This window comes from Zalophus californianus, chromosome 13, assembly GCF_009762305.2.
Source record: "Zalophus californianus isolate mZalCal1 chromosome 13, mZalCal1.pri.v2, whole genome shotgun sequence".
NCBI lineage: Eukaryota > Metazoa > Chordata > Mammalia > Carnivora > Otariidae > Zalophus > Zalophus californianus.
Genome location: NC_045607.1, coordinates 7,050,384 through 7,065,466, shown reverse-complemented (window position 1 = coordinate 7,065,466; position 15,083 = coordinate 7,050,384). Strand labels below are relative to the sequence as shown.

Here is a 15,083-nt window from a genome sequence, read left to right as displayed (position 1 = left end):
CCGTGTCGGGCTCCCTGCTCCGCGGGGAGCCTGCTTCTCCCTCTCCCACTCCCCCTGCTTATGTTCCCTCTCTCGCTGTGTCTCTCTCTGTCAAATAAATAAAAAATCTTAAAAAAAAATAAACTACACTTCACCCTTAAAAAAAAAAAAAAGCACAAACGGATACTCAATGGCAGATACTCAATGGGAAATAAGGGATTTTGGTCTAGTCACTCACATTTTATGGATGGAGATACTGATGACCAGGGAGGGGAAATGACCAGCCCAGATTCCACCAGGACATGGTCACCTGAGTCACAGTCCTGGCATTTTTCTCATCCCAGCAGGCTGGCTCTTCCAATGGACATTATGCACCAGTCAGAGAGTAAGCTGCTACAGAAACTTTTGTTGAGTGAGAGAATGAACGTCTATTGCTCCCACCAGACAGTGAGCTCGGTCACACGAGGACTCTCCTCTGTTCATCTTTTTATCATACCACCCGGCTCAGGGCCTGCCACATAGTAGATGCATATCTTTTCATTGCTTCAGCAAATATTTATTGAACTTCTATTACATGCTATGCCTATGCCCTATGCTACCAGGTATACAACAGTGAATAGGACACCTTCCTTTTCTTCAAGGAGTGCACAGTCTAATGAAGGAGACGAGTAATGAGGCCATTTTAATTTAGTATGAGCCTCAATATACAAACAATTCTTATAAATCAATAACAAAAGATCAACATCTCAACAGAAAAAAAAATGTGGGCAAGAGATATAAATTCACAAAAAAAGAAAATAGTCAATAAACTTGAAAAGAGGCTGAACCTCACTCATAATTAACAAAATGCAAATTTAAAATGAAACACCATTCTCTGCCTCTCAGCTACATAGAGAATGACAAGACTGAGACTCACCAAATTTATACAACCATACACGAAGAGGTTATAATTCATGATCTGGGAAACACCAAGTTAGAGTGTTCAGTGTAACTCTTGGAGGGCAACTTCACAATAACAACATACATTACTCTTTGACTTTAGAAATACTTCCTCTGTCTAGAAATTTATCTTAGAGGAATATTCACACATATACACAAAGAGGTATACCTCTGGATGACTAATGCAGCATTGTGTGTGAGACCAAAAAACCTGGAGACAATCCAATGTCCATCAAGCCACCCAGGCACCCCCATATGTCTTTTTAAAAAAGTAATCTCCAAGGGCACCTGGATGGCTCAGTCAGTTAAGCGTCTGCCTTTGGCTCAGGTCATGATCCCAGGGTCCTGGGATCGAGCCCCGCTTTGGGCTCCCTGCTCAGTGGAGAGCCTGCTTCTCTCTCTCCCTCTGCCTGCCGTTCTGCTTACTTGTGCTCTCTCTCACTCTCTCTGTCAAATAAATAAAATCAAAAAAATAAAATTAAAATAAAAAGGAATCCCCACACCCAACATGTGGTTTGAACTCATGACCCTGAGATCAAGAGTCGCATGCTCCACTGACTGAGCCAGCCAGGTGCCCCTGGTCAAATGATTTTGACAAGGGTGCCAAAATGATTCAACGGAGGAAGAAATAGTCTTTTCAACAAATGTGCTAGGACAGCTGGGTAGCATATACGAAAGAATGGAGTTGGACCTCTATCTCACCCAATCCACAAAAATTGACTCAAAATAATCAATGACCTTGATCATATTCTTTTTTTTTTTTTAGGATTTTTATTTATTTATTTGACAGAGAGAGAGACAGTGCGACAGGGAACACAAGCAGGGGGCAGTGGGAGAGGGAGAAGTGCTCCACGCACGAATTTTAATTTGTACGAAGTCCAAACATAGAATTACCTTACAACCTGGCAATTTCACTCCTAGGGATATACTGAAAAGAAATGAAAATGCACGTGCACACAGAAACTCATATACAGATGTTCATAGCAACGTTATTCATAATTGTCAAGAGGTGGAAATAATCTACGTGTCCCTCAATGGGTGAGTGAGTAAATTGTGGTTCCATACAATGGAATATCATCCAGCCATTAAAAGGAGCAACAAATGTACCAATCCACACTACAACTTGGTTGCACTTTGGAAACATTACAATGAGGGACAGAAGCCAGACACAGGGAGGTTACATAGTATATGGTTCCTTTCATGTGATACATCCAGAATAGGAAAATCCTTACAGTCAGAAGGTTAGTAGTTAGCCGGAGACGGGAGGGAAAATGAGAAGTGATTATTTAATGGGCAAGGGTGTTTCTCTGTGGTAATGAGAAAGTTCTGAAACTAGAGGTGGGGGAAGCACAATGTTGTGAACACCCGAAATGCCACCTTGTACGCTTTAGAACAGTTGATTCACAGTTATGTGAATTTCACCTCAATTTTTAAATTGTATGGTAATAAAAAAACAGCTGGTTGAAGAACAATATAACCCCAGGTTCCTTTTTTAAATTACAGAGCGACAGGTACGTATGTGATGGTGTGTACATATACACATACAGGCAGTCCTCACTCCCCACTACAGTGCAGGACTGTAAAAATGAGCATGTAACCTGAAATCATTCAAAGGGAAGTTAATAATTAGTGGGAAAAATTATGATTGTTCTGTGATCTTTGAGAGTTGCTGTCAAACATTACAAACTCTCTAATGGTTTGTTATAAATGTACAGGGAAATGAAAAAATAGTAAAACTAAAAATAAACTTAGTATGTATTACATTACTAATGCTGTTTAAATTAGAAACATTAAGAACAAAAGTGTTTTGGGGCGCCTGGGTGGCTCAGTCGTTAAGCGTCTGCCTTAGGCTCAGGTCGTGATCTCAGGGTCCTGGGATCGAGCCCTGCATCGGGCTCCCTGCTCCACAGGAAGTCTGCTTCTCCCTCTCCCACTCCCCTTGCCTGTGTTCCCTCTCTCTCTGTGTCTCTCTCTGTCAAATAAATAAATAAAATCTTAAAAAAAAATGAAAGTGTTTTCTTTCTTTATAAAAATATATCAATGGGGGGGGTGCCTGGGTGGCTCACAGTCGGTTAAGCATCTGACTCTTGATTGTGGCTCAGGTCATGATCTCAGGGCCGTGGGGCCGGCTCCATGCTCAGCAGGGAGTCGGCTTGAGATTCTTTCTCCCTCTCCCTCTGCCCTCCCCCCTCCCCGCGCACGTGCATGCACGAGTGCACTCTCTCACTCTCAAATAAATAAATCTTCAAAATTACATATATCAATGGGGCACCTAGCTGACTCAGTGGGTAGAGTGTGCGACTCTTGATCTTGGGGTCATGAGTTTGAGCCTCACATTGGGCATGGAGCCTACTTTATTTATTTTTAAATTTTTTATTGTTATGTTAATCACCATACATCATTAGTTCTTGATGTACTGTTCCATGATTCATCGTTTGTGCATAACACCCAGTGCTCCACGCAGAACGTGCCCTCTTTAATACCCATCACCAGGCTAACCCATCCCCCACCCCCCTCCCCTCTAGAACCCTCAGTTTGTTTTTCAGAGTCCATCGTCTCTCATGGTTCGTCTCCCCCTCCGATTTACTCCCCTTCATTCTTCCTCTCCTGCTATCTTCTTCTTTTTCTTTTTTCTTAACATATCTTGCATTATTTGTTTCAGAAGTACAGATCTGTGATTCAACAGTCTTGCACAATTCACAGCGCTCACCATAGCACATACCCTACCCAATGTCTATCACCCAGCCACCCCATCCCTCCCACCCCCCACCACTCAGCAACACTCAGTTTGTTTCCTGAGATTAAGAATTCCTCATATCAGTGAGGTCATATGATACATGTCTTTCTCTGATTGACTTATTTCACTCAGCATAACACCCTCCAGTTCCATCCACGTCGTTGCAAATGGCAAGAGCGCATTCCTTTTGATGGCTGCATAATATTCCATTGTATATATATACCACATCTTCTTTATCCATTCATCTGTCGATGGACATCTTGGCTCTTTCCACAGTTTGGCTATTGTGGACATTGCTGCTATAAACATTGGGGTGCACGTACCCCTTCGGATCCCTACATTTGTATCTTTGTGGTAAATACCCAGTAGTGCAATTGCTGGATCGTATGGTAGCTCTATTTTCAACTGTTTGAGGAACCTCCATACTGTTTTCCAGAGTGGCTGCACCAGCTTGCATTCCCACCAAAAGTGTAGGAGGGTTCCCCTTTCATGGAGCCTACTTTAAAAAGAAAAAGTATCAAGGATGATCTTTTAGGTAGATATCCAAAGGAAACTAAATCACTACCTCAAAAAGATATCTGTACTCCCATGTTCATTGCAGCATTATTCACAATGACCAAGATATGGAAACATCCTACATCTTCCTCAGTGGATGGATGGATAAAGAAAATGTGGTCTGTGTACGTATACAATGGAATGTTATTCAGCCTTAAAAAAGAAGGAAAGCCTGCCATTTGCTACAACATGAATGAATCTGGAGGGTGTAATGCCCGGTGAAATAAGCCAGAGACAAATACTGTGTGGTGTCGTTTATATGTGGGATCTAAAAAAAAAAAAAAGTCGAACTCCTAGAAACAGAGTAGAATGGTGGTTGCTGGGGCCACCCGGTGAGGGGAACGGGGAGAGGTTGATAAAAGGGTACAAACTTTGTTATAAGATGAAGTCCTGAGGACTTAGCATAGAGATAGTGACTACAGTTGATAATACCGTATTGTAGAATTTAAATTTGCTAGGAGAGGGCGCCTGGGTGGCTCAGTCATTAAGCATCTGCCTTCGGCTCAGGTCATGGTCCCAGGGTCCTGGGATCGAGCCCCGCATTGGGCTCCCTGCTCAGCGAGAAGCCTGCTTCTCCCTCTCCCACTCCCCCTGCTTGTGTTCCCACTCTCGCTGTCTCTCTCTCTGTCAAATAAATAAATAAAATAAAATCTTTAAAAAAATAAAAATAAATTTGCTAGGAGAGTAGATGTTAAATGTTCTCACACACACAGAAGGTACTCTGTAAGCTGATGGGTATGTTAATTAACTTGATGGTGGGAGTCACTTCCCAATGTCTACATATATCAAATCATCACGCTGTGCACTTCACCTTAAATTTTTTTTTTTTTTTTTTAAGAGAGGGAGGGGAGAGGCAGAGGGAGAGAGAATCTTAAGGAGCCTCCAGGCCCAGCACGAGCCCACCTCGGGGCTCGATCTCATGATCCTGAGATCATGACCTGAGCCGAAACCAAGAGTTGGATGCTTCACCGACTGAGCCACCCAGACGCCCCCTCAACACGTAGTAAACTTTAAATGTATGACAATTATAACTCAATAAATCTGGGGGGAAATTATCCAGAGTAGCGTGAACAGTGCTTGCTTGCTTCCTTCTAGTCGCATAACTTAGGATATGGAACGAGCATCTTTTCTCAGCATTGATGAGTTAACATGCTTCTTTCTGAGTTTACATCAACTTCAAACCCTTCATCCCTTGTGCTTTCACTATTGTGAAATATATCTGGGCGTTCCTTTGATGTGACCTCTTTGCTTGGCATCCCTTCCTGTGGGACACCTTCATCCATTTGGTTAGAACCACGTGCGTCATGTATGTTGGTCAATCTGCCTTCACTAAGTTTCTCTGGTTGCGTAGCTGGAGTTTCTGGAACAGCAAAAGAGTGCTCTGTCCACATTACCACAGCCAGTGCTTTCTTTCAACACTCCACTTATGTCCCATGCAAATTTCCCATTGTCTTATCGCTCTGTGCATTTCTTTGCAGCACTTTCGTCGTTGTTGGCCAATTCCCTCTTCCGATGATCCATTTTTGTAGTCTGTCGCATGGGTTTATCACTGGGAGGCAGGAGGCAACACAACTCCGAGCTTTGGTGTCTGTGTGTGAACTGAATGGCATGCACGGTGACCAATCCCTGACAGGCTTTGAGAGAAGTGATGTGATTAGTCACCGGACCACAAAGCACATCTGCTACTTCCATAGCGATTTGTGGACTAAAGAGTAGCAAAGTTCTCACTTTGTGCAATTACTCATAGATTGCAACGGTGTTGTTGAGGGACTGGTGTTATTTAACTGAACGTTGGTGCCTGAAACTCATTCTGTTGTGCAAAGCAAGGACTGCTTGATTATGTATAAGGCTCTCTCTCCAGGAACACTGCTCAGTTATTAATAGTGGCTTTCTCTGGGATGGGGTTGGGGTCTTAAAAACTTCAATACTTTTTTTTTTTTTGAGGCTGTCAGGTTCTGCAATCAGACAGACATTGGACTGAAGCCATTTACTAGTTTGTGACTTTAGGCAAATTATTAAAGCTTTCTTTTTTTTTAAAGATTTTATTTTATTTACTTGAGAGAGAGATCGAGAAAAGACAGCAGGAGCTGGGGAAGGGGTAGAGAGACAGGGGAAGCAGACTCCCCGCTGAGCAGAGAGCCTGCCACAGGGCTTGATCCCAGGACTCTGGGATCATGACCTCAGCCGAAGGCAGACGCTTAACCGACTGAGCCACCCAGGCACCCCAAATTATTAAGGCTTTCTGAGAATCATCTCTGAATCGGAATAATGATTAGCACCTGCTTCATAAAGTCGTCACGAGGAGTCAACGAGAAGACACATGAAAATCACTTAGCGTGGTGCCCTGCAAAGAGTCAGTGTTCCACAGATATCATCATTGTTATTGTTATTCCTCCAATATTAGTCGAAGAAGTACTGCAGTGCGGGCAGCAAGGGGCTCTATCTCACGACCCTGAGATCATGACCTGAGCTGACATCAAGAGTTAACTGACTGAGCCAGGCAGGTGCCCCTTTTTTTATTTTTAGGCTCCACGCCCAACGTAGGGCTTGAACTCATCACCCTGAGATCAAGAGTTGCACGTTCTACCAGCTGAGCCAGCCAGGCACCCCTTGCTTGCTTTTGGACAGACGTCTGTGCCCCTACCTGGCATGCCTCCCAGTCCTCTCTCCCTAGCAGGGCCCAGTCCCAGCTCTGCCTCCTCTCTGCCTCTGTGTCCACCTGGGCCTTCCTCTGAACTCACAGGGCAACTACGATACATCTGACCCCTGTGCTAAATTCCCTAATCTTTAAAACAAACTACTAGGAAGGCATTATCATCCCTATTTTGCTCAGAGGAGAACAAACAAAGCACACTCAGCTGAGAGCCTGAGCCGGGATTCAAATCCTGGTTCGCCTGTTTCCAATAGTCCATAGGCTTTCCCCAAACATCCCTTTTTCAGAAGGTGGGTGCAGCCACCTCCGTCAGCTCCCCTGCCTGCAGACCAGCAGCCCTTGGGGACTGGAGCCATGCCCCTTCCACCCCACATGGCAGCTTGCAAGGGCAGGCAAGAGAATCTTGGCTTTGCCGACTAGCCCCATGCCATCTAAGCATCTAAGGAACCTGTCAATAAGAAGCTGTTAAAATGAGGCGCCTGGGTGGCTCAGTCAGTTGAGCGTCTGCCTTCGGCTCAGGCCATGATCTCAAGGTCCTGGGATCAGCCCTGTGTTGGGCTCCCTGCTCAGCAGGGAGTCTGCTTCTCCCTCTCCCTTTGCTGCTCCCCTCTGCTTATGCTTGTTCTCTCTCTCAAATAAATAAAGAATCTTAAAAAAAAAAAAAAAGCTGTTCAGATTTCAACCTATACAGGAAAGTCTCTTGCCAGATAATGAATCCTGATTTTTCTTTCTCTTTTTTCCTCGTTCTTTCTTTTTTCAGTCTAAAACCAGAGAGTCCCTATAAGACGAATGTTTTGTGAAAACTTGTTGAGTCACTGGTTCTGCCCCAAGGGAGGCGACAACTTGTCTGGAGAGATCTAGTAAGCACAGTGACTTATATCTAGTTTCCCTTGACTTTGGAATTGGCCAAGGAGAGAGAACTGACTTATGGAGCCCAGACTGCAGGTATCCGGGTAAGAGGGGCGGTGGCTGTGAGTGGAGACCCTGAGTGAGACACACAGTAGGCAGCCCACTACTTATTCCACCTGGCACAGGATCTGGATCCAAAACTGAAATCTCACTCTTTAAGGCAGCTTTACACATGGGGGAAAATATATGTACGTTTATATACTTAATGCCTGGCAAGAACATTAAAGAGAGTCACATCCGTTTTACAGAAACTAAGGCTCAGAGCAGGGAAATGACTTACCCGAAGTCAAAGTCCCAGAAAAGCACAGAAGGGCCTCAGCCGCAAACCCAAAGCTTACACCATTGTCCAGGAATGAGGAAGTAGCATGAGCATTTGCTCATTTTTCCAAGGAGCTGGCAGCGCAATCTGGGAGTGGGATGTGGCCCCACGTCTGTTGGGACAGTACTGACAGTGATTCCTCTCCCACTGTAGCAGGAGTAACTTTGACTGGCTACAGAACTGGGGGAGGGAAGGGTCATGCCCAACTAACTATAGATGTCCCAACACACTGGCAACCTGAGAACCCATGCGAGCGTAAACAGCTGGAAAGACAGGAACTGCCAGTACTGACACCTGGATTCACAAGGGCAGAGTTCCTGCTTTATTTTTTTTTTTTAAAGATTTTTTTATTTTATTTGAGAGAGAGAGAGAATGAGAGAGAGAGAAAGCACATGAGATGGGGGGAGGGTCAGAGGGAGAAGCAGACTCCCTGCCGAGCAGGGAGCCCGATGCGGGACTCCATCCAGGGACTCCAGGATCATGACCCGAGCCGATGCGGGACTCGATCCCGGGACTCCAGGATCATGACCCGAGCTGAAGGCAGTCGCTTAACCAACTGAGCCACCCAGGCGCCCCAGAGTTCCTGCTTTAGCAGGTTGGCTGCCAATCTGGAGGGGGAAGGTATTCAGGGGTGGGGGTGGGGGCGTCCAGTTAAGGGGGAGGTGGGCGGGTCAGTTAAGAAGTTCCTCCTTGCTGTTAACTTTCCTGTGTTCCTTTGTCGCCCCCACCTGGATCATAAAATCGGGAAGTCCTACTCTTCGGAATTTGCACACAAGTTAAGTGTGGCTGGAGGGTGGAAAGCCACAGATGTTGGCATGGGAAGGCATTCTCCAGGAGGAAGGAGTGATTCATGCAGATGCTAGACTGAACATTTCTAACCTGCGTGGTCTCTGATCATGTCAGTTACCTTCAGGTATGAGCACACCTCTGCATGGGTCTCCAGCGTCATCATTCCTCCTTCCAGGTATCCTACACGTTTTTCAGACACAGATTAAAAGTTACCTACTTTGAGAAGCCCTCTCTGATGCCACCTGGGCTGCGCCAGATGCTCCCGCCGTTGTGCTCCCAAGGCCTGAGCTTCTGCCCTCAGAGCTCATCAGAGATGCTAACTGCTCCTCATAGATGCTAACTGCTGGATTGTCTGTCACCCTCATTAGACTTCAAGGACAGGAACTGTGTGTCTGTCCTGTTCTCTACCAGATCCTCAGCCTCTGGCAGCTCAACTAGGACTGAAGGTCTCCCAAAGCATTAGTGCGGATGATCCCTGGAGGCGGAGGGAGACCCAGGCGCCCAGCAATCTCTCTCAGTCAGTGAGGGAGTCAGGCCCTTCGGGGACCTCCTTTGGACAACTACCTTAATTTCTCTGTGCTTCACTTACTGATCTGTAAAATGGGGCTCATCTGCATGTAAAGCCCAAAGCAGGACGGAGGGGGGCACCCGTGGCAGTTGTGGTCGTGCTTGTCAGTTCTATAGGTGGGGACATGGAGGCTCAGGGAGGGATGTGCCAGGTTCGCAGTCTCCAGGCTGGAAAAGGGCAAGCCTTGGACTCTAGTCTGGGCTCTTGCCTCTAGTGTTCCTCTCTTCATTGTACAGATCACGTCGTCTCTGGTCTGTTCTACCTGTGCAGTCAGTAAACAGCCAATCAACAGTTAACTTGGATTAGCCTGTGTGCCAGACCCCACGCTGGGTGTCACGTGGTTGATAAAAAAAAAAAAAAGCTTCTCAGTGGGAAGTGGGATAAGGAGACTCTGGCCATTAGTGTAAAACCCTCCAGGGCTCAAATTCCAGCTTCTCCCCTTCCTGGCCAGGAGATATCACTAAAATCCCTAATCTCTGAGCCTTATTCCCTCCTCTAACGACAGGGGAAAATCAGACCTTCCAGCAGGAGGGCTGAACCCAGGCACTGGCTCAAGTCTTGAGGGATCCGAGCCCTTATATCTTCATCATCTTATTTTTTAAAGATCTATTTATTTATTTGAGAGAGAGAGACACAGCGAGAGAGGGAACACAAGCAGGGGGGAGTGGGAGAGGGAGAAGCAGGCTTCCCGCGGAGCAGCCCGATGCGGGGCTCGATCCCAGGACCCCGGGATCATGACCTGAGCCGAAGGCAGACGCCCAACGACTGAGCCACCCAGGCACCCCATCATCTTATTTAAGAAATAAATTCTCCCCCCTTGCCCGGGTACCTAGGCCTCCACAGTTAACCACTTCTTGTGCATCTTACCAGACAGAGGTGCGCACACCCGCAGACACGCACACTCTCACACACGCTCTTTTCCACAAACTGTAGCGCCGATCAACGCGGCTCTTTTTCTCCTTCCTTTTTTTATCTAAGGTATCTTTGGAAGTCGTTCCATGTTAGTGCATATTGAACATTTTTCGTTTTAACGGCTGCACAGCGTTCCATTATATGGATTATTTCCTAACGTGGTTGCCGTTACTAGTGTCGGTGTGGGAATTGCGAGGACTCGGGCTCCACTGAGCGGTGTCCCGGTTCCAGCCCCGGCTCTGCCCATAAATAGCCAAGCTACCTTGGGCTTCTTCCTCCCCACAGATACTATCGCGGGGGACGGGGGTGCGGATTGTGGGTGCAGAGAGGACAGCCTGGCGGGTCCCAGCGTTCGAGTGCGGGTCAGCGTCAAGCGCGCGCAATTTATCCCCGCGGGCGGCTCCAGGCTGGGTTAGAATTTCGGCGCAGCCTCTCAGCGTACGGGCAGCATCAAACGCAGCGAGTATTCTGGCACAAACGAGCTCGGAACCGGTTACCATGTCCTCCGGCCTCGACACCCGGCCTCGGGGCAGCAACGCGCATGGACCAGCTACTCACCCCAGCCTCGGCGGCTTCACCGCTTCGTCCCCCAGCGCGCCCCGAAGGTTACAGCCGCCCCTGTCCCTTTAAAGGGGGCGAGCCCGGTCTCCGCTACTTCCGCCCCAAACCAACATGGCGCCACCTGGGAGTTGAAGGTGTGAAGGCGCGAAGAGAGCTCCCATCCAAAAGATGGCGACGCCCTAGCCGCCGCGCTCGCGCCTGTGGTGACGTCACTTCCTGGGCGGAGGAGGTTGAGTGGTGCAGTGAGGGACAAACAAAAGGAGGCGCCGGAGGGGCGCAGCGGCCGGCGGCGGGACGGAGCGGCGGGGGTGCGGGGCTGCCTGCTGGGCGGCCGGACCGGGCGGGACCAGGTGAGCGGGTGGCGCGGGGAAAGGGGCACGAGCTGTCACTTCTCGAAACCCACTCCTACACGCCCCCGGCCAGCTGCCCGGTCCCGGGCGTCTCGGGCCGCTCGGGCTCTGCCCGCCGCGGCTGGCTCCCTGGGGGCCTCCCGCGGCAGCTCAGTTCGGCCTACCTCCTGGCTCCCCCGTACTCCAGGTCTCCGGGGCCCCACCCTCTTCCCGGTGCCGCGGCGCGCGAGCCCCCTCCCGGGCACCCCAGTGCCTCCCAGCGCTCTACATACCGGGAGTTTCCGCCTGGTCTCCCCCAGGTCCCGTTGTCATCCCCTGGGTTCCCCCAGATCCGAACCCCTACACTCACACACTCCCCACTTCTAGAGGTTCCACCTTGGAACCTCTCCTTGGCAGGTTTTTGTTTTTGTTTCCGTTTTGAAAGGTTTCCCGGGTTCTCTTCTCCTGGGCTCCTGGCCCCCTCCACTTCCCTTGGACCCCTCCCTCCTCTTGATCGGGCGGGAACAGTGCCCTGACTTGGGGGCAGGATCCCTGGCTAAGATCTTGGGGCCCGTGTGGACTGGGGTTCCCGGGAAGACCGGTTCAGGGTCTGAGGCCCCGGGGCCCTGCCCATGCCCTGTGCATCAGTGTGGGCCTGAGAGCCGGATCTGATGAGGTCCGGGCTGGAGATCCAGCAAAGTTGATTCCCAGGCTGAAGGAGCATGGCCAGGGTGGTTGAGGTTCACGATGATTCTGCTTCTTTTGTTGACTGTTTTTTCCCCTTGGTCTGGACCGGAGTGAACCAACATTGGGCTGGTGCTCAGCTGATGCAACTACGGACTGCCTTTTTTGGGAAGGAGGAGAGATGGTTGGGGGGTGTCCGGCACCCTTCTGATTAGGAGTTGGCTGGAAGGGTGGGGCTGACCACACTCCCCTCATGCTTCTTCCCCGGCTCTACCCCAGGAAGCCTTTTGAGGATGAGGTGTGAGGATGAAGAGGGAGAGAGCTTGTGAGAGAAAGGGAATTTGGGCCTAGATTGTGGAGGAGGGATTTGGTGAGCTAGAAAGGCTCCCATGGGCCTCACCCACCTTTTCCATTAGGAGTTTCTTTAACCTCTCCGAGTAGACAGACCTGCAGGCAGACAGACTGGAGGCAGGAGGAGGAGGTCTGCTGTTGGTGACATTTCCTGTGGAGGGGGTGGGGGAGTGGGAGTTTGCTCAGAGAGACTGGGCAGTGCCCGTGGCTCAGTCACACTGGCATTGCCTTCATGAAGGTCAGGTCTTCCTCTGGCTTGTGAGGGGAGGTAAGGACAGATGACTTGCGCTGGCGGACTGGAGAGATGCTGGGCATGAATGACCGGCCTCTGTCTTTCCTGTGTTCCCAGTCTTAGAGGTGCTTTGGGTTCTGGTCTAATGCCCCTCTGCCTTCCAGGGTACAGAGCAGGGGCCCAAGAAATGTTTGTGACTGCCCTCCTCCCCAACTCAATGATGTGCTTTTGTACTCCATCCCTCGGGCACACCCACCAGTTTCCTCTGCAAACTTTGAGTGGCCTTTCCGGACAGAGGGGGAACCTGAGGATTGCCCCATTGGGTCGGAACTTGGGGAAGTTGCTGGGTCTTGGGTTGCTGCCTGGCTTGGGCTGGACCTCACCTGTAGCAGCTGGAGGGAAGGGATCAGCCTGGTTCCTGACTACCTGTCCTCTGAGAGTGGAGGTGATTCCAAGTTTTCACATGGGGACACTGAGGCACGGGTTAATGGTCTAAGACCTGATGAGGAGTCAGGTGAGATAGGTGTGGGGCCCTAGAGCCCAGCACACCATCTCTCCATCCCTCGATCCTTCAGTCATTTATTCGTCCATTCATCCACTTGGCCATTCTTTAGTAAGTACCTGGCCTGGACCAAGAATGATGCTAGAGAACACAGTCCCTGGCCTCCTCTGAGCTGCAGTCTGGGAGGAGAGGCATGCAGGAAAACATTGACACAGTGGCCAGCATAATAATAGAAATATTACAGAGGAAGGAGGCCTTAGCTTTGGGTGAATATGTTGGGGGTGGTCAGTGTGTATTTCCTGGAGGAGGGAGGACTAGAAGCATCAGTGACAGGGAGTTCCGAGGCCTGAGTTCTGGTTCAGGCTGGGCCATGGTCAGGTGACTGGGCTGCCCAGCCTCAGTGGGGACTCCGTCCTTGAGGAGCGCAGGGTGGGGGTAGAGTCTGGCTCAGTGGCCTCTCCGTCTTTACAGCTCTAGGTGCTTTACTACTAGTTGCCGTCACCCTGTGTGGGTTTACTGGGTTATTGACCTATCTCTCCTCCAGGCTGGGGACTGTCTTCTGCTTCTTTCCTCCCAGCACGATGCCTAGCACCGAGTAGGTGCGTGAAATGCTTACTGGTAAACGTGGTTAAAAGGCTCCACAGTGCCTCCCAGAGCCATTCAGGTCCCTTTGTCTGCCCGTGCACTCCCCACCTGCACTCCCTCCTTCCTCTTAACTCCTGCTTATCCTTTGGCCCCTCCCCGGTGGCTGAGCCACCATCCCAACTCCTAGTGGTTTGATACTCCCCGCCCCCACCCCTACTGTGGTCTGATCACACTTCTCCCCCCACCCTGCTGACTTGTCCTTTTGAGTCTTGTGGATGGTTCTGAGCAGAGTGCCTGGGATGTAGTAGATGCTCACTAAATGCTCCCTGACTAATAGGTGCTGGTTGGATTTTGTGTTTGAGTCAAACTCGTGTGTCTGGGCTGAGGCTATGTTTTTGCCTGGACCCAGCTCGCCCCACTGTGGCTCCTGTCCAGCCATCTCCCACCTCCAGTCCGAGATCTAGTCAGACTGAACCACTCAGCATTGTCTAGCTGTCATGTTCTCTCCCTTCCAGGCAAACTTGTGCTGTTTCTTATGCCTGGAATGCTCTTTCTCCAGCTTCTTCTCTTCCTCAGGAGTCGACTCAGGCAACACCTTTTCCAGGGAGCCTTCTCTCACCCCACTAGTCTGGGTCTAGTGCTTCTTCCATATTCCTGTAGCTGCCAGGTACCCCCAGCGGAGCCCTGGGCTCTCCACAGCCAACGGTAATTGTTGGCATTGCCCCGTAGCTTGTCTGGTTCTCTCTTGTCACTCCAAGAGCCCAGCCCAGGGCCTGGCACTGAGCCAGCACTCAGAAAATGTTGGCAGCGCAGCAGGTAACTCTGATGGTCACACATCCCTGCTGACAGTAGTTCTTACTTCCTCGTAGGGAGGCAGCTTCCATGGAGCGAGAGGAATGCCAAGACCCTGCCCAGACAGACGTGGGCCAGCCTCAGCACCGACAGCCAACACGCAGATAGCAGAGCCGTCCACGGGGTAAGGACCGGGCCCCTCTCCTTCCAGGCCAGCTTCCAGTCAGGTGCCTTCCCCAGCTTAGAGGGCAAAGGGCAGTATCCATCTCTGCAGTCCTTTGCTCTTCTTACTGTAGATTCAGGGCATCGAGGGCAAAGGTGGCAGGAGACAGAAAGCTTCTTCCTTCTCCCGACTCAGTGGCCGGCGGAGGAGGATGTGGCTGCTGGACTTCAAATGCCAATGTTAGGTTTCATGGTACACCTCTGTTCTTTGCTCTCTCAGCGCAGATCTTGTCAGTCTGACCTGACCACATTTCCCAAGGTGTGTTCCGTGGAACACCGGTTTCTGTGGTCACAGTGGTTAGATAACCCTGGGAGACAAGTTGTCCCTGCTGCAGGACCTCTCAGCCTTGACTGCGTCGGAGTGAGCTTGAGGCGGCTCGGAGGGGGAGCCGGCATGTTGTGTGTCCCTATGCCTATTTGATCACGTGGACACCATTGGGGATCGGGATTCCTTGGCCTGCACTT

The 15,083-nt window shown here is 49.8% G+C and overlaps 2 protein-coding genes across 5 annotated transcripts in view; one reads left to right on the top strand and one right to left on the bottom strand.

Moving 5' to 3' along the window:
- KYAT1 (kynurenine aminotransferase 1) overlaps nucleotides 1-11,126 on the bottom strand; it is a 33,550-nt gene extending 22,424 nt beyond the window's left edge. Inside the window, exon 1 of one of the 2 annotated variants that reach the window (XM_027615037.2) lies at nucleotides 10,919-11,126. The gene's annotated coding sequence lies outside the window, so the exon portion shown is untranslated. The remainder of the gene's footprint in view (nucleotides 1-10,918) is intronic. The other variant, XM_027615038.1, reaches the window with a different exon arrangement.
- Nucleotides 11,127-11,140: 14 nt separating this feature from the next.
- The window catches only part of LRRC8A (leucine rich repeat containing 8 VRAC subunit A), a 28,385-nt gene continuing 24,442 nt past the window's right edge, over nucleotides 11,141-15,083 (top strand). The window contains exons 1-2 of one of the 3 annotated variants that reach the window (XM_027615032.2): nucleotides 11,141-11,271; nucleotides 14,474-14,580. The gene's annotated coding sequence lies outside the window, so the exon portion shown is untranslated. Of the gene's footprint in view, nucleotides 11,272-13,597; nucleotides 13,619-14,473; nucleotides 14,581-15,083 lie in introns of those variants that run through there. The other 2 variants (XM_027615033.2, XM_027615034.2) reach the window with 2 other exon arrangements.